The 19,047-nt window shown below is 39.4% G+C and overlaps 1 protein-coding gene across 8 annotated transcripts in view; it reads left to right on the top strand.

The window, feature by feature from the left end:
* LOC310902974 (uncharacterized protein) overlaps positions 1-19,047 on the top strand; it is a 145,592-nt gene that overhangs the window by 110,390 nt on the left and 16,155 nt on the right. For all 8 annotated transcript variants that reach the window (XR_014587176.1, XR_014587177.1, XR_014587178.1 and 5 more), the window contains 2 exons: positions 3,856-14,912; positions 15,565-15,675. The gene's annotated coding sequence lies outside the window, so the exon portion shown is untranslated. The remainder of the gene's footprint in view (positions 1-3,855; positions 14,913-15,564; positions 15,676-19,047) is intronic.

Genomic DNA, 19,047 nt, shown 5'->3' with positions numbered 1-19,047 from the left:
GTAAAAAAACAGATAAGCAGTGCCACCCCTTCTTGTCTTTTCTTTGTCATCTCATAAATAAAGAAGTGTCTTTATCTCACCGGATATTTAAAATGCTTAGACATTCAGGGACAGAAACAGAAAGAGTGGTGTAGGTTACACTCACGGTGGCAGACAGTCAATTGAGACAGGCCTTTGGCAGGAAAAAAAGATTTTGCAGGACACCCAGCAGTTGATTTGGTTTTGGTTTTGTTTCTGTTTTCCTTAGTGTTCCCCAAATATTTTCAGGTTAATAAACATTAACATCATTCCATGTTAATACTGATGAGACATTCATCTACTTTCTCATTGTCTCAGTAGAATTCATAGCAGATTCAGTCTGTTAACTCTTTCAGCACTCACTGTAGAGCTGTGACTGATGAAGGACCATCTTCTAAATTGCAGACGGATTAGATCCAACGCTGCTATTTGACTTGGTTGACCTCAGGGATAGCTAATCCTCAGGTGAGAGTTAGATCCATAATATACCTTCCTTTGCTGTGCCTTCTCACAGCAGCGTGCTTTAGGAACATAAAAATAGCAGCAGTTGCCAGTGCAACTCCAAATCTTCAGGTTCAGCTCCAGCCTCTATGGCACATGTCTGTGTGACCTTGGACATTCACTTAATCTCTTCGTACATTATCCTTTCTTTCCATTTTGTCAGCTTTGATTATACTGTCTCCAGGGCAGAGGAGCCTGTTGCTTATCACAGGATGAGGGTATCCAGCTACTATTGTTATGCAAAGTTAATTACGAAGTGAAGTTATTAATACTAAATGACTTATACTGGTAGAAATTTAGTGCTTAATAACTGTTCCCTGTTTAAAAATGTATTCCCTATCCAGTCATTTTCATAGCAGTTTAAGGCAAAAGGACATAGAACTGAAACTGAATTTGGGGGTGCAGCTGCTGGGCTTTCTGGTGGACCACTGAAATGGGGATGGTACCCTTGTAAGAATGGACCTAAAATTTTTATCACCTAGCCTAGAACTTAAGCAGTATCTCAGCTATTTACACTGAAGTTATTCTGTGGCTGTCAAACAGTCAAATGGTGCCTCCAGCTTCACCTTCCATCCTGGTAAAGCAGCAGTTCAGTGGATTATCACCACCTTTTCAGCCATCAACAACAGCTGCTGTCCTCTGCTAGACATCTTACCCTGAACTCCTGACAAGATTTGACCCTGGCTATATATCTGACTGTCTGCTTTTTGTGTTTCCCTGAACCCATTTCCACAGAGACCAGAAGCAATCTGGAAATAAAGTATTTTTTTATAGGTGCAAACAATGGGGGGGGGGGGGAGGGGATTTCTGTGCCTGGAGCTTTGCTGTGTGCACTTTTCAGTGACTGTATATTCCCCTCATATCCCTATTGTTTCCACTCATTTCCATATTTTACAGTAGAATACACTGCTATGTAATTACTGGCAAACAGGAGAGATTTGAATAAAATGTCAGTCTCAATATTTGATGAAGTTGATAGGCAGAGAAGTGACATTTCCTAGGGCTTTAGTGCAGTCAAAAAATGTAAGAAATGTTACTTCTCAGACCTAGTGGTGTTTGCAGCCCATCACTACCTTAACAGCAAAAGCCGTGAGAAATGTTAACAGTGATAAACAATTGCCAGCCAAAGCTTTCCCTGGTGTTGAGATGCATGCTGAAAATAACGCACCCTCTGAGCTGACCATCTTAAAAGTTTCCTTTCTTTTGATTAATGCATCAAGCAAATCTTAACTCTCACTAATCTGCTGCTGCCATATCTGCAGGCCTGCCAGTGCACTCACACACATGGCTGAGGAGGCATTTGTACACTTTGCTACTGTAATTCAGCTACATCTTGAAAAGTTAAACAAGTTGGGTATTTTTCTTTGGTTTTGGTTTTGTTTTGGTGTTGTTTTGTTTGTTTGTTTGTTTGTTTGTTTCCTTTTTTTTTTTTTTTAATGTGCTTTCTGCAATGCAGCCATGTCTTGCTGGCAGTCAGAAGTGTTTGTAAGCTACTTTTTTTTTCTGTTGTTCAAGTATTCATCCTGCATCTGGCATCTCTGCAACAGGGACCATCCAATTTGTGAGTGGGCACGGTTCCATCAGAACAGATGGGGAGGAGGGGAGACAGACAAAAGATCATATGGAGCAGTAGCTAAAAAGTGGTGGTGAACCTGATCAAGGAGCAAGAATTTTTCTTTATCTTTTTTTTTTTTTTTTTCTCTCCCAGAAAATCCTTAGCAAATTCCTTTACAGGCCAGCCATCAACACAATTGACAGTAACACTGCGCTCTGAATGAATGTTGGGTTTGAAAACTGAGTTTTGCCTCCACTCTCAGTCTGTGATTTCTTGTTCAGGGGATTAAAATGAAAAAAAAAAAAAAAAAAAGCCTACTTTCTGTGCTGCGTTTCCATGCCTCTGTCTGAAGTGTATTCAGCAGAACTCTTTTCAGTGGTCCTGACATAAAGGCTTATACAGGCAGTATGAAGAACTGATGTCTAATTCTGTAACTCTTCAGAGCTGGAGAAAAGCTTCCAAATTTTTAAGCTAGTTATGTGGTTGATTAGATTGGAGTCTTACAGGTAACATAAAAATCAACCCCTGCCTCTGCTTATGTTATTGCAATGTAATCTGGATACAGAGCTTAGAAAAATGTTTTATCTGGAATTGGCTTTTTCCTTTGTTTTAAAGTATTTGTTTGAGCTTTTCCAAAATCCTTTCTAAGTTGCATGGTGTTAAGTGTCATAGAGCGTAGAAGGTTTAAAAAATAATAAGACAAATTCTCTTTTTTGTCTTTTTCATTTCCTTGCTTTCCTATTCAGTCCTAGCCAGGTCCATCTCCTCTTTCCTTTGCCCTTCACTAAGCAGGCACAATTTAATCAGATTTACAGAGAGATAGGAAAGCAGTAATTGAGAAACGGAGAAGGGAAGCAATTCAGCATGGTTACAGGCTTCTTGTGCATCTCACAGCCAAAGTGGGCACATTTGGGGGCACTCTGTATTTCTTCATGTAACCTTGTAAGCCACTCTAAATTGTTAGGTCAAGTAATGTTTTGGGTGGACCCATTTTCCTTCTTCCATTTGTTTTTAAGGGTTTGCTATGTCTTTTCTGGGAGCGCTTGGAAGACAGGCCATCTGTTTTATTCTTAATGGCCTACAAAAACTCCATTTCTCTAGGTTGTATTTATCTCATTTTAGACATAACCTACATTTATGTGCATAGAGTTTACATACCCAAGAAAAATGTCTTGGAGCACATTGTACATCTCCTCTCTAAATTTGTCTACACAAATTGCACTCCTTGTCACTGGATCTGATCAGTAACAAAAGTAACAGGTCATGTTTTCGTTATTTTTATCACTGCACAACTTTTATTCACCAGGATTGCTGACAAAAGTAACCTGCTGGGGTAGAAGGGAATTATCCCCATGCAAAATCCTTTTTATGGTAAGGAGGATAGTAGAATTTGTCACGGATTTTTAGAAACTCCAGACCCTGGTGTATAACATGTTACGAGAGGGGGCTTTTACTACCATATCCCTCCCCCGAAAAAAAAGACGCCTCTTGGAATGGGAGATAAACTTTTTACTTTACTAGGTTAATTTAGAACAAGTGATTAAAAACAAAACAAAACCCACCAAATTTCAGCAGAGTTGATGTCATTAGTCCTTCCCTTCCTGCTAAAGTTTATTAACCAGGTGGACTATGGCAGCTGAGAACTGTGACAGAATTGACTCATATTGTGTCTCAAGCATGGCATGTTTTAAAGCGCTAGGTCTGTGTCCTTCTGTTATTTCTAATGAGATTTTCAGTTTTTCCAAAAGCTAAGGTTTTGTTTGTTTGTTGTTTGTTTTTAGCTCTTCTGCAGGTAAAAATAAAAAGTGAAAATGCAACTTAAATGTACCTTCCAGACTTAGAAGCCTGACCTGCAAATAAAATCAACCTGAAGCTTTTTAGGAAATGTCACAGAGTGGAAACCATACACTGTTGAAATCAAATCTGCCATCTACTTCACTGAGAATAAGTCTTCATCTCAGATGTTTAAACTGAATTTATGACCCCTGATAGTCATGTATTTATGTGTGATTTTTTGAATGCTTGGTGATGGTAAGTCCATAGTTTCTTTTAAAAGTTTCCTTCAGTTTTCCAGTTATCCAAAACAAGGATTTGCCACCATAATATAGAATGTGAGAAAATATGGTAACTACAGATACTGACCCTTAATTTCTCTTTAATGTTCTCATTTTATATAGCTTTTGGGTAGTATCGCAAAGGGCAATGGAATACATTCTCTTCCACAGTCGTAGAGACTGGAGACTCTTCCTCTTTTGGCTGGAAGAAGGCTTTTTGGCTCTATAGTCTGGCAAGTTTACTGATTTCCTGTACCTTTCACCCTAACTTCTTCAGACAGCTTTACAAATGCAATTTGTCAGTTTGCCTGTGTTTTGATATTTGAGATGCTAGTGATTCCATGGTTTTTGAGCAACAAGTATCAACACTGATATGCAGGAGCCACTGATACAGGTTTGATACATTGACATTATACAACATAACTGATTTCAGAAATGGCCTTGGCTCTGTGCAACCACTCCTCAGCAACAACTGAAACCATCCATGTGTTATCACCACTATTTTAATCAAAAATCCAAAACACAGCACTGTTTGAGCCTCTATGAAGAAAATTAACTCTATCTCATCTGAAACTATTGATGTGTTTGGAATCTGTGTTTTTGTTATATATATCCTGGTGCAGTTCTTGTCCTTTCTCAGTCTTTCCATCAGCTCCACCCACATATTTTCCAGGTAGCCTCAGATTATAAAGACTTCAAGTTTCTATTTTATTATAACTGAACTGATTAGGGAATGTGCAAAAATTTGGCAGCTGTAATTGAAGTTTACAGAGTTCCTTGTGTGTATTGCAGTCATCAAGGGAACAAAACAATTTAGTTTTCAGCTTGCATGATAAAACATACAGTACCATGGTAATATCTCCAGGCAATTCATCGCATGCATCTAATAACAGTCTCATTTGTTAGAAATATGTGAGACATATCTTTTGCTACATAGAGATATCAATAGTTTCATATATATATAAAACTATATAAAGTATACAACAAATTGTAATAGAATTTCTACATAGCTTTCATTCCAGAAAAAAAGTTTGGCAGAGAAGATCAAAATGTTTTTACAGCCCTGTAGATATGTAACATCAGAATTCTTGCCCACTGAAGATGGATTTTAATATGCTGTATTAATACAAGTCAAAAAAAAAAAAAAAAGAGATGCCGTTTGCAACCCATTGAAAATAAGAAATGTCTCCTTCAAGTCCAGCAGTGCCAAAGGAGTTTGTACTGGTTAGTCAGCCACTGTCATGTGCAAACCTGGTTTATCACTGTACATGGATTAAGAAATAGAAGATTTATTGAGAGTTGAGTAATAACTGAAAAAATGCAATCATCTCTTACACAAAGACAACTGAATGCGTGAAGTTAGTACCTGGAAGTTAGGTTAAATACACTGAAAGATGCTTGGTGTGGGACTGAATGTGGACATGCTGCTGTAGGAGATCCAACTGCTCTTCTGTAGTGGTCACAGCAACCTTCAGAGTTGGCCTCCGAAGAGCAATAGTAGGGTTTCAGCTAGGGGTTTGGATGAAGTTTCATAGTCTTGGCAGGGGCATGGAGAATAAATTCGATGTCCTGACTCAGAGTATGTTGAAAGCAACCTCATCATTTAAGGAAGAGAACTAACTACAATGTTTCAGTTTATGAGCATTTAATTTCACTGTCAAAAATTTCCTAATGAAAGACTGAACGCTATTGTGAGGAATAGGAATTCAGCGATGTAAATATGCTATGTCTTTCTTGTTCTCTCTTTTTTCAGGGACAAGAGACCAGGTCACAGGAAGTCTAAGTACAGCACTGTGCAATTTGCTTTATATGCATGTTGGCCCTCAGCTTCTTTAAGTTGCTATTAGATGTAAGCAGACTGCACTGGATATCAGTGGCTATCCTTCTTATAAATGGAGATTACACGTGGTTGTTTTGAAGTGGGTAGGGGTGCAAAATAGCATAATAGTTTATGACAAAGAGAGGGCACCCCAAGGATAAATCTATTGCAATTGGAGAAAATGAAACAAAGGATCTGAAAGAAGCATTTCTAGCCTTCACAGAAGATGATCTTAAAGAATACAGTCAGTTGGATGGTGCCTAAATTATAAAAGATTTGCAAGTACACTGGGATGCTTCTACAGAAGGAGACAGGGACGATGATGGTGATTAGGGAAGAACTAATATGGACATATACCATGAATGAGCAAAGGAAAATGAGGTGGTACTTTTGGAAGCTGGTGTGATTTGGTCTTCCTGTGCTCCAAAAGCAGAAACAGATAGGAATAGGCATCTTCTGATTGTGCTGGGGGCTGGGGATGGAGTTTCTTATCTTTTCCCCAGCACAGTGATGAGACAGTGTCCTCTTGTCCTCTTCCTCCTCTAACCTCTGCAAAGTTGTTGGAGACCATCAGAGGGCAGAGACCAGGATAATGGAGTGGAGGTTGGCAGAGGAACTGTAGAAGGTGACTTACACTGGATGAGTCGCTGTCATATGCTTCCCAGATTCCTCTGGAAGTCAGGGTCAAAGTGCTTACTCATTTATGTAGAGGCAGGATTCTGCACTATACACATTTTTAGTGCCTTATATATGATTTGGTTAACATTCTTCTATTATTTTGGTCCAGCTAATAAAAGTAGCTTTAACAATAGAACTTCTAAATTCTGATCTAGCTTTTAGGTGCAATAAAAAGGAGTTGGAGATTATTTAGTATTACCTGTAAATAAAACTTTTACATTTCATGTTTTTAATCAGATTTTGCTGTATAACGCTGATACCTTTGAAAACATTCCAGCTTTACAAACAGTAAGTGGTAATTGTAAAAGCACTTTCAGATTCCTGTTGTTCCCATTCTCACAATTTATAGCCTGAGAAGGCAATTGCTGTGTAGCTTGGAGAAGCTGCTCCTCCTTTAAGTCTAGTCTAGTTTCTCCTGGATATATATATGTATGTAAAGGTAGAGCTGTTAGCCAGGATTTTATTTCCTTGAATGCTACTTTCTAGGTAATGAAAAAAATGGTATCATTTGTCAGTTTATGGAGGATAATGTAGGCAGCACAAACTTAGATGAAAAAAAAAATGTATTTCTTCTTTTGGGGGCATACAATTGGGATGAAATTGCCTCAATTTCCACTTTTTTTTTTTTTTACAGGCCAAATTCACTAATTCTTTTTTTTTTTTTTTTTTCTAAAGGTGTTTTCATTCTTGTCTTTTGCTGTTTTGGTTCGTACTTCTCCATAGTGGCATCTTGCATAGTGGCATCTTTTTCAACACAGAAAATTAGGAAAACCATTGTTCCTAACTAATATGGATACCAACATTCCTTGCCTTTCTCAGGCACCTGAGATTTCTCATTCTTCATTTTACACCCCCTGGCCACTGAATGAGAAAAGAGATGTGGCTGTCTCTAAAAGAGGTCATTTAGGAGTTTTTTATTAAAAAAAATAATTAATGAATACTCATGAACAACCTAATTACTGTACATAGCTGAACAACAGATATGATAACACTTTTATTACTTTCTATGGTGAATTTCAGAACTCAGAGACTTTTTGAATATCTTCTGTAGCAATTTTGACCATTCTGAACCTCCAGTTTTGCATAAGAAAAGGTTCTGCTGTTCTGAGTTAGACTCTGCCTGGCTGGGGAATCTGGGGAATAGCAATGAGCAGGTTGGTTGTTCCCTTGCTTGCTAAAGAAGTGAGACTGACCCATTCAATTTTGAACTGAGCTGCCTAACTTTGCACTGAAACACCAGAGGAGCACTCAGAAAGCTGGATGGGGTCTTCCAGGAGAAGCAGCAGCTGGGAGCATTCCCTGCCAGGTGAGCTTGGTGCTGGCTGTGGCCACAGCAAAGGTGCATTGGGAAGCTTGCTGGGGTTGAGCCCCAGCACCTGAGGGGGGATCCTACCTGCAGGATGCTCCAACAAGCAGCCAGCCAGGAATAAAAACTCTAAGTACAGAAGCAGATTGACAAATGTTTTCTAATCCCCTGATTCTTCATCCTCAGTACCTTTACTTCGGTAGTCATTGCTGGAAGGTGTATATCATGTCTTGACTCATGTTAAAGGAAACAGTGGAAGAGGCACTGGGTGCCGAGAGAAGGCCAGCTTCCTTTCAGAGGCAGAGGAGGGAAACGGGTGCCTGGAGGGGTGGTGAGTCACAGCATTTCAATCAGACACCTAAAATAGTATCCTTGATATTCAGCCCATCTTCTGCCACTATAATATGATATCCCTGCAAAGGTTAATCAATTTGAATGTTAATATCATTCTTATTTTCCAACCAATAACTTTCAAATATATGTTGCATGCTTGTCCTCATCCAGGATTAGCAACATGACAAGTCTGAACTTTTAAAAGCAAGACACTTTGGAATTACTGGAGAGCAGAAAAAGGTCACAATGCTTTGTACAAAACAGAAACATGTAGATTTGCAGGCCCATAATTTGCCCACTTTTCTTAATAATTTCTAAAGAAGCACGGAGAGCAAATGGGCCAAATTAACGAGAAGAGGGAGTGCTCTGCTTGTGTATTTAGTGAAAGAGGTGACCAGATAAAAACATTGCTCCCTGTAGATTGACTCTTACAGCCTTGTTACAGTCGGTGCAACATCATACTTCAATCTGTTTCCCAAGGCCCAAATCACACATGGCCCAAATCACCATTCTGTCTGATGCGCTCTACTTTTTTGGTTAGAAGTTATTTTTTGGTGGCAAATAGTGGTCACAGGGAAATGGAAAAATGTGTTGGTGTCAGTGTTTCCTTGATTGGTCTAAGGTAAAAGAAAACTCAAGTATTTATTTTTCTGCTGTAGCTGCTATTGTCCTCGGGGACTGCTGAAGCTTTAAATCAGAATCCTAATTGGCCCTCGGATAGCTATGAAATACCAGAAGCTTCAAAAGGAGCTTAAGAGAGTAGTCGCTGTCTTTTCCCTGTTCCATCCTGTGCTATCCACAACACACACACTCAACAAGGATTTGGGAGGTATTGTTATCAGCATTAAATCTTGCTGTGTGACTAGCTCAGACTTTGTAAGACTAGGCACTCCAGAACAAGGAGGTGACACTGAAGTTGTGAACCTTGAGCAAATTACACAGTGCAAATAAATGATTGGGAGTGTGACATGGTTTGCCCTGACTCATCTGCTGATGTTTTTGCTGCTCTTCAGGTAAGTCTGAAGTGCTTTTAAGAACTATGCTGTCATTTACAGCCTTTAAAAATTGTAATAGTTTGACAAAACTTAACCTGTTCATGTGCCCATGGTCTAAGTAGTCAGGAAACTATGAATGGCACTTGTGTGAGGCCAGAGGAAGAGAGGGCCCTGCTTTGCTGGTATAGTTGCACATGCCTTGTTTGGAGCTTGCCAGTTCAGAGCAACTTGATTGGAAGAACACTGACTCACGGCTGCCTCCACTGCTCCCCCATCTCTGGTGGTTACTTTGACCCTATTTTGAACCTATCTTGCACACTCAGGGTAGTAGCTACCACAGAGCATTAATGGAAAGTCTCACTGATCTATATGGTGCCCAGAGCTTTTGAATCCACTCTATTCCCCTGCACTAGCATGACGAAACAGGAACCAGCACAGCTGGAGCTGTCAGTCTGGTTTAGTTTAGTGGGATGCATACAGCAGTGATAATGGTGGATGGAAACCAGAGAAATGTGTGTTGTTTATACTAAACACCAAATATTTTCTACACCTAGTTTTACAACACCTAGCGTGACTTCATTTCTCTAGGATAGAACTGCTATCCAACTGTTGAAAGTTGTTCTTGGTGACCATACATACTCCATGCTGGATGGACAACAGGGCTGGGCTAGATGTTCTCTCTTCCTTCTGGCCAGGCAAAGCAAAGTGAGGAGGGGACTAATAATCTCTTGCCAGGGGCATGAAAGCTGTTCCAAATTCACCAGAAATAGGTGAAGCTTTACTTCCAGGAGAAAGCAAATGCTCCTTGAGCAGCATTGGGGTGGTTCTACTGCACTTAGCAAAGCAGGTCAGAGTATGTCTTGTCACTTCAAGTAATTTCTACTGGTTTAAAATTATCTCCAGAGAATTAAAAAACAAAGACACCCCAGAGTCTCCACTCTATCACCTCAGGCTAGCATATACCTGTTAAATATGCTGGGGGACTTCAAAGAAATTTCTTGTGTTTGTTTGTTTGTTTGCTTGCTTTGTTTTGCTTTTCAGCTGATCAACTGATGCAATATAAATTATGCATGTGTTTTGAGAGGGGATGCAGCCAAACATATTGATATCTGAAGAGTTTTGTTTCAGTGGTTTGAAAAGGGAAGCAGCTATGCCATGTCCTGAACAGTCTTTGCTCCAAACCTCCAACTACAGCAACCCCGAAAAGGGCTATTTATGGAGGGGAAGTACTAGCATTTTAGAGCAAATTTGGTAAGAGATATACAAATGCATAAGGAAAAACTAACACTGCTTGTACATCACTGAGACTGGACTGAAAATCCTGTTTGGGGTAGGTTGTTTGCTTAGATTTTTAGTTGTTGCTTGGTTGTTTGTTTTCATACATTTGTATGAGTAGCTATATTTCTATTTAGAAAAGCTGACTGTCCAAGAGTTCTGCTATGGAAAGGGAATTTATAGAGGGAATATGGAATTTTGGTAATGGAGGAGCAGAGAGGTCAGCCATGTAAGACCATTCCAGGAGCTTCTGCTTCCCACAAGGGAACAGCCAGTTAGATAATAGTGGTCCCCCTCAAGAAAGCCATCACCCTGCAGTGCCATGACCAGTGCCAGGAGATGCCTGCAATCCTGCTCCTATGGCAACACCGCCATGATGTGCAAGCTCACCAGCTTTCTCTAAAAACCTCTTCCCTCACCACCTTCTTCCATAAAAGTATGTGTATGTGCATGTGTATACAGAAGGTAATATCAGCAGACATTAAGATAAAATAATTAAACATAGCAATGGTGAAAAATAGTGGTCAGAACCACTTACAAGACCTGGTTTAGTCCTTTGTGAATTCTCATATTTTACTATTATTAGCTTGTTCTCTGAAAAGGGACTTAAGGTAGGTTACAGCTTTTCTTTGCATTTGACTATTATTGTATCCAGAATTTTCAGCATATATCAAATCAGATGTGTTGCTCCTTTACTTTTCAGGTGCTAAATTTCAACCTAAAGTTGGACTTAGGCTCACATCCCACCTTTTCCTGAATCATTACCTTTAATATCAGTCTGGCAGGCAAAGAGCGGTGACACCTGGGCAACCTCCCTGACCATATGGGCTTTGCACATGTGTGACAGGGTGGAAACTGGCAAGCAATTCAGATGGCAATGTGGTATAGTGTAGAGGAAACAGAGTCCATCCATCCCTCCGTCTGTCTCTCTCTCTCATTGTTGAGACTTCAAGAAAAGTAACATGCCATTTTAGTTTCCGTAAGTGGAAAATGCTTGATTGGCATAGTCATTTCCTGAATGACAGCTGCATTTTGATTCCATGTTCTTTGATAGAGGAACACTCTGATAGGTCTAATCAGTGCTATGCTTTGGAGGAGTTGAGTTAATAGATACATACATTTATTTATTTATTGTATATCTATGTATGTATCTATACATTATGCAAAATTAACTTAGTTTTACTTCCAAATCTGTTTTTACCATAAACTTAGAAGCCACATGGCACAGCTGGAATGAAGAGTAACTTTCAATTATTCATTGCCTTGATTCCATCAAGAAAAATGTATACCTTCTTTCATCATAGTACAGTACCTTTGAAAGAAGTAATAAAATGATGAACATTGCTTTTTGTGAAATAAAAGAAACAGCATTTTATAACATTGCAATAAAAAACAAAAACAAAAACAAAAACAACTGTATAAGATTAAAAAGAAAAAAAGTTTTACACTCATGAATACACTCATTTGCTGGGAACTTTGTTAAATGCTTTGTGCTGCTTGGCACAGGTTGGTGTCTGCTGCTTTGTTAGAAGATACCCATCGCAGCCACTTTAACTTTTTGAGGTTGCACTTATTTTAATCCCCCAAATGCTTCTGGCAGGGTTACTTACACTGAATCAAGGTTATTATTATAAAAATTCCACATTTCTGCCAATGAGAATGAGATAGTAAGCCATCTTGGCAGGCTAATTTAGGTAACTTTTCAGGTATGCTTATTTAAACAAGGGATGCATGAGAAATGTGAAAAATGCTAGCACTTATCGGAAATGCAAATGTGGCATTTGTTCAGCTTAATATGAATGCCTCTGCACCAGGCAACAACACCAGAAGTGCCAATTAGGATGCAGTCATGGTTCCAAAAATTCACCCTTTCTTTTCAGCTAATATGACATTTTTGTGCTGATTTTTTTTTTCTTGAAGAGTAGCTGTGCTTCAACCTACCTGCACAGAAATGCCAGTCTTGCTGAATTTTAACTAAAAACCTGTTATTGTGCCAGGCATCAATACAGAAGTGTTATGCCTATAATGTGTTTTATTATGGTTAGAATTTAAAGTGCTGTGCCATATAGGTCAATCACTGTTACGAATGACAGCAGTTGTTATCTGCTAGTGAGGACAGCAGTATAATAATAATGTTTATTGCACATCATTTTTCAATGATTTTATGCTATCATTTAGGAGATGAATGAAATGGCTCCCTAGCAGACATGAATGTAAATAAATTAAACATTAAGAACCAGTGAGTTCTAATCATCTTTCTTTAAGATTGCACTAAATGGTTGCAATCAGTGAAATAGATGAGAGATTGCATTAAATTGCCTTTCCAGATACTATATCATGCCAGCTCAAACAAGGTTCACACACATTACAAAACAGCTCAGGTTGAAGGAGCAGCTGGAATGCCTCATAGGCATGCATTAGCTGAGAGTAATGCACTGGTCGCGTAACACTGCTTACAGTCTTTTATATTAACAGACATGGAGCAACAAAGAGAAACCCAAACAAATAAACAAGGGAAAACCTGTAATGTTTTGTTCCTAGGCTTGACTTATATTATAGCTTTATATTAATATATGCCATGGGTTAGGGGATTATGCAGGAGCACAACTTAGGTAGCAATATTATCTTAGCTCTTTCACTCAGCCTCTGCTGTTTTTTTCAGGATGCTATTGGAAATTCACAGGGCAAAAAGATGACAGGTTGGAGAATGAAGGGTGGTTTGTTACTGTTATGAGATCTATGAGGAAAGAATACAGACACTGTGATATGGGTAGCAGATAGGCAATATCTGAGAAGCTGTCAACAGGAAATGTTAAGGCTAGGTTTTCAGGAACTGACCTCTTATTCTGCCAGCACAAATCCACAAATTAAATTGTGTGAGCAGTTGGGTCACAGAGAGGGATAGACTTCTGCAACCATCTGACCTCAGGTACAGGCACGAAAGTGAACCTGAAATAGGGAGGGCCTCAGGGTCAGCAAAGACAGATTGGAAATCTGTCTCTTAGAGTCTTTAAATGGCAGAAGAGTGAGCACAATTAAAATTGTGATCATTCAGTTCCTCTGCTGCCAATGGTAGGAGTATTGCCTCTTTTCATTTAGCAGTAATACAGCCCAAAGCTATTAAGGCTCTTGCTCTGCTGAACAGTTTTCCTATTAAGAATATTCCTCTTTAAAATAAAAATTAAAAAAAAAAATATTTCTAGGTTTCCTTCCCTTCCCAAGTGGCTACTGTTTATCAAATGCACCTCACCTTCCTCCTCAGCCCTCTTAATTTTCATTCCCAGCTCATTGCACGCTGTGTGTTTCAGGAGGATTTTGCTGGAGTGCAGAGAGCAGGACAGGACTTAGCAATGTACAAACCACCTAAGCTTTGGCATTCACCCTCTCCCCAAAACATGCCTTGAACTCACTCTGCTGCTCTGCTGCAGTCTAAGAGGGGATGTTTGTTAGACCCTGCACAGAAACACTCCTTTTGGAGAGGTCAAAATCTGTCTTTTCAATTTCTCTGGACTTTTTATTTTTATTTTTTATTTATTTTTTAAATGTATCCTCACCTTGATCTGTAGTTTTAGTCCACATTCTGAATAGAGACAATTTGGAGCTCAGGTATCTGAAGATGCAACTTGGCTTCTTTGGATTCAGAAAGAAGTGTTAATATTCCTATATTGTTTGTCTTACCTTTTGTTTAGAGCATTGTAGGCTTTTCCTTTCATGAAAAAGAGTAAGAAGTCTGGGAATGAAGGGAAGATTTCTTGACATGTTTTTTGTGCAAATGAGATATAATGTGTGAGAATGTAGCAACTACCTTAAAAATAACTGGCCCCCCCACCCCCCAAAGATTTTGACATTTTTCTTCATTGTGGTCTTTCTTCATCATTTTGGTCTAGCTGAAAAGGATTTGTCAGTGATTTGCTTTGCTTCAAGCCCACGCCAAACTTTGGTACTGACCAGAGCAATTGGTGATGGACTTTCAGGCAGCAGGAGGAGCTGTGCCAGCTGTGCTCAGCTCTCCTTGTTACTTCTGTTCCCAAGCTGCAGAAATGAGAGGCAGAAGAGGGATCTGCTATTCCTACTGTATGGTACAGCCTGGTGGTTTATGGTAATGAAACGTGAATTTTTTCCTGAACTTTCATTTCTAGTTTTAGCATTCAATATCTCTTCCAACAGGAAAACCCAAGATACGGCTGAAACATTTCTCCAGTGTACCAAGCTGACTATGCTATTTATTATTTAACTGAAATAATGAGTTTATATTGAATGCCTAGATGTAGTATCTCTTCACCCCAATAAGAGAAAATAGTGGATGACAGAAAGAGCTCCTGAATTTACTTCTTCTTAAGCTCCAAGCTCTGTCTTCAGGTTTTATTCAGTCTTTCCAGTGAGTACTTTGATTGTAAAACCTTTTAATTTTTTTTTAATTATTATTATTTTATTGTTGTTGATGATTTTAAACTGCACATTCATTCAGTATCTCTCACTCAGCAGTAGACAGAAATCAGCTAGCTCATATCCAACACAAACATCAGAAACAAAGACTTGAGTCAACATCTGGGTGTATATGTTGTAATTGAACTCTTCACAGTTTCAATGAGTGACACCAAAATCTTTAAATGCCTTAAGATTCAATAAAAGAGACCCTCAGGAAGATAGCTCTTTCAAGACCCAACACGAGACAAAGGGAATGATTTTCTGGGTTTTATTTATTTATTCATTTATTTGTAGTATTACTCATCCTTGTGAGTGGGCCAAAATTTATGGCAAAGAGCAGCAAGGTTCAGATGACTTCTCCAAGTGTTTCAGACAGTTGCTGACTCACTCCACAGGAAAAAAAAAATCCATTCTTATCCCTTAATTGCAGGAAAAACAGATGGGAGTCTCTAGGTTCTCCCTATAGCTCCTAACTTTACCTGTCATCACCACAAACCTCCTTAGCAGTGACTATCTGCAGTGTCTGCTGATTTCAAAATCTTGAAGTACTTCCACCAAAAGTGCTTTTCTGAACCCAACAAAAACATATTCTCTAAATTTAGAGAGTCTTGAGGCTACAGAGGACTCCCTTTCATGGACTTTCTGGCATCGCTAGTGTCTGAGGACTGAAGAAGTTTGTGGACTGTGCTAGAAGGAGACATCATCTGTATTTGGTAAGTTACATCTGATCCTATTGCCTGCTGAGCGATCCAACATTTTGCCTGTAGTTTTCATATATGAGGTGAAGTTTTCAGCACTGCAGAAAACTTGTGATTTCAGTCTCCAAAATATGAAGTTTTAAGACCCCACAATTCTCACTAAGTTTAATAGAAGCTGTGGGAGACATGTACTTTAAACAAAAAAACTTTTGGTACCCGTGGGATACTGAGACTTCAGTTGCCTTTCTATTAATGCTAGCCATTATGTTTGGGTGGCCTGCTGTCCTTTGTCTTGTTTGACTGTTTAATCTTTTAACTTACAGGCAAAAATATGCATTAGTTCTAAACATGAAAGCTGGCAACATAACTTAGGACCACTTGATTTATATAGGCAACAGTTAGTTATCTACTGTGGGAAGACAGGAAAAATAAACATAACACCTTTTTCGTTGTTATTTTACGGTGTTTTGTAGTTGTTGTTGTTGCAGTTTGTCCATGTTCTCATAATTAGCAATTTGGAGGTGATGCCTCTGGTCTGCAAAGAGAGCTTTTCATCCAAAGCCAAATCCAAGGGAGAAGTGCACTGAAACTGATGAAAGTCACCCCAGCAAGATAAGGCACACAGAGCAGGAGGATTCAAGGATATTACCTGTGTTCTGCATCCCTGTAGTAGAAGTGATTTTGATAAGTGAAACTGTGGTTAGACTACAAGATGCAAGTAAAAGAAGGGCAGCTATTGCCTGAAACTATGTACTGTTTTTGCTGACTGGCATTCTAAGATTTTTATGACACATATTCAGGTACTTGAGGCTGGACTTGGACATTAGAGGAAAAATGTATAGGAAGGAGTATTGTCCATTTGCAAAACATCCAGAGAGCTGTGAAATATGATATGGTGATGAAAACCTGTTTGTATAGTGCTAAAAAACTTGAAATGTGTGCTGTTTTGAGGTTCAAGGGTGGGGAGGGACATTGCACGGAATGGAAATTGGTGTATATCTGGCAAGAGACTAGCAATGTATCTACATAAAGGATCAAAATGATGATAGGGACAAGACAGCATCTCAGCTTGTGGAACCATGATGCAAAATCTTTGCTAACAAAACAGGCTAATGCCCTACAAAGGGAGTGTTCTCCTATCCAGCAGTGCCAACTCAGCTGCTTGCATATGGCAGCTCTGTGAGTTGAAGCAAAAGGCCCCACAGCTTTCTCTTCCTCTTCACTTCCTTTATTATTATTATTATTAATTTATTTATTTTTCATTTATTTGTTTTGTTTCATCTTGTTTTGTTTTGTTTTCAACCAGTTCAACCCCAGGCTGGTTTACTGTGTGGTTGGGTGTTGGCCAGCAGAGCAGCGACTCTTTCAAGGTGTTGACACCAGTGATTCTCCCTTGTGCATTCCCAATTGGTGTAAGGTCCACAAAACAGAATGTCACCAGGTTTCGCTTATGTGTATTGCTTGTATTGTTCTAGACTTCCACTTGACGGCAGTTTTTTAATTGCTATAACTCTATCTGATAAGGGTATAATCTTTTTATCTCACAAAACTGTAAATCCAAGCACTGATACCATTAGGCCAGCATCACAGTATCATCAACCAGTACAATTTCTTACCCTATGGCAGCTAAAAACAAAATCACGTGCTGATACAAGCATTTTCTGTGGGTTCATGTATGTTCACAGCCAGTTTTGACCCTAGAGTATTTAAGACCACACATTTGTCACAGTTTTATCCTTTTATCTCCAGATGACTATCAGGCTGCCTCACATTGCAGGGGAAGTGCATTAACCATTTACAATGGAAAGATCAGTCCCTGGCAGTGATGCAAAGGGTGTGTGATGTCTGCTTTGGTTGGTGTTTTCAGGGTGAGCCTTGGAGATGATCAGCTCGGGAACTAACATTCCTGAAGTGCAACAGTCATAAATCTAACTGATAGGTGCACTTGGGAATGCTGTTGGCTCAAGGACCATTGCAATTCCTCCCAGTATATCAAAGAACCTGGGAACCCATGGAAGTATTAACACAAGTCCTGAGGAGGGCCACAAAGATGGTTAAGGGGCTGGAGTACCTCTCCTACGAAGACAGGATGAGGGAGTTGAGGTTGTTCAGCCTGGAGAAAAGAAGGCCCTGGGGAGACCTTACAGTGGCCTTCCAGTACCTAAAGAGGGTCTACAGGGAAGGGACTTCTTGTCAGGAGTACAGTAATAGGACAAGTATAATGGCTTTAAACTAAAAGAGGTTAGGTTTATGTTAGATACTGGGAGGAAATTCTTCACTCAGAGGGTGGTGAGGCCCTGGAACATGTTGCCCAGAGAAGCTGTGGATGTCCCATCCCTGGAAGTGCTCAAGGCCAGGCTGGATGGGGCTTTGGGCAACCTGGTCTGGTGGGAGGTGTCCCTGCTCATGGCAGGGGGTTGGAACTAGGTGATCCTTAAGGTCCCTTCCAACACAAACCATTCTGTGATCCTGTGATTCTACGATTCTATAATTCTATGACTCTGTGAAACCTTTTTTTCCCCAAAAGTTTTTAATGACAGAATTTCAGAGGGCTTAGAAGTTTCTACACAGCAGCCACAAATGGCCCATAGGTGCACCACCACTGGTCTGCTCTCCACAGACTGGAAACACTGCTGCCTTGGTACTGCACTTACAGCTCTGGAAGTCATCAGATGTAGGCTGCCCTGAGATGCCTTCAAGATCCAGAGACCTTCATGTTCCATTGATCCAAAGGAAAATGAGAGATCGCAGAAACTGCATGATTAACCTGGAGATGATTCATGTCTCACACTGTTTTCAGAGTATAAATCAAAGCTAAATTTGTTGAAGGCTATTTTGGAAGGAAAACCAGCAGTGATTAGGGTACGAAAGCAATATTCATGCTAACTTGGGTAAATTATGATTGTAAGTACCCCCAAATCTCTGTCATCATGCTACCAAAAGCTACTAATATTCCCATCACCTTTTTAAAAAAATAACGTGAATGGGTCAAATTAAATCTAGTGATTTCAGGAGTATTTACTGCTTTTAATTAAGCAAAATACAGAGTTCTTTTTCATGTATTTCTTCCCTGTGTAATTTATTTATCTTAAAAAGAGAGAGAAAGAGAGAGAGAGAATACTTTCCTCTAATTCGGGAATGAAGGTCCTTGCAAATAATTACTTTGTTGACTAATTGCACATTTTCCATAGTGGCATTCTTTAAAGATAATACTTTCTGGTATTTTAAGTGGAAGGAATGTGACGTACTGCTAAACCACAGGCTTTGCTTTTGTATTGTACCAATATTGGGAAATGATGTTGGATGGGTGATGGAAAATATATTTTGAAGACAAATAATAGTGCTAGTAAGGGAACTGAAGCTTTAAGCTGTTAAAGGTGTTTCTCT

This window comes from Anser anser (assembly GCF_964211835.1).
Source record: "Anser anser genome assembly, chromosome: 1".
Taxonomy (NCBI): domain Eukaryota; kingdom Metazoa; phylum Chordata; class Aves; order Anseriformes; family Anatidae; genus Anser; species Anser anser.
Note: the sequence above shows the minus strand (reverse complement) of the source record. Positions and strands in the feature narration are given on the sequence as shown.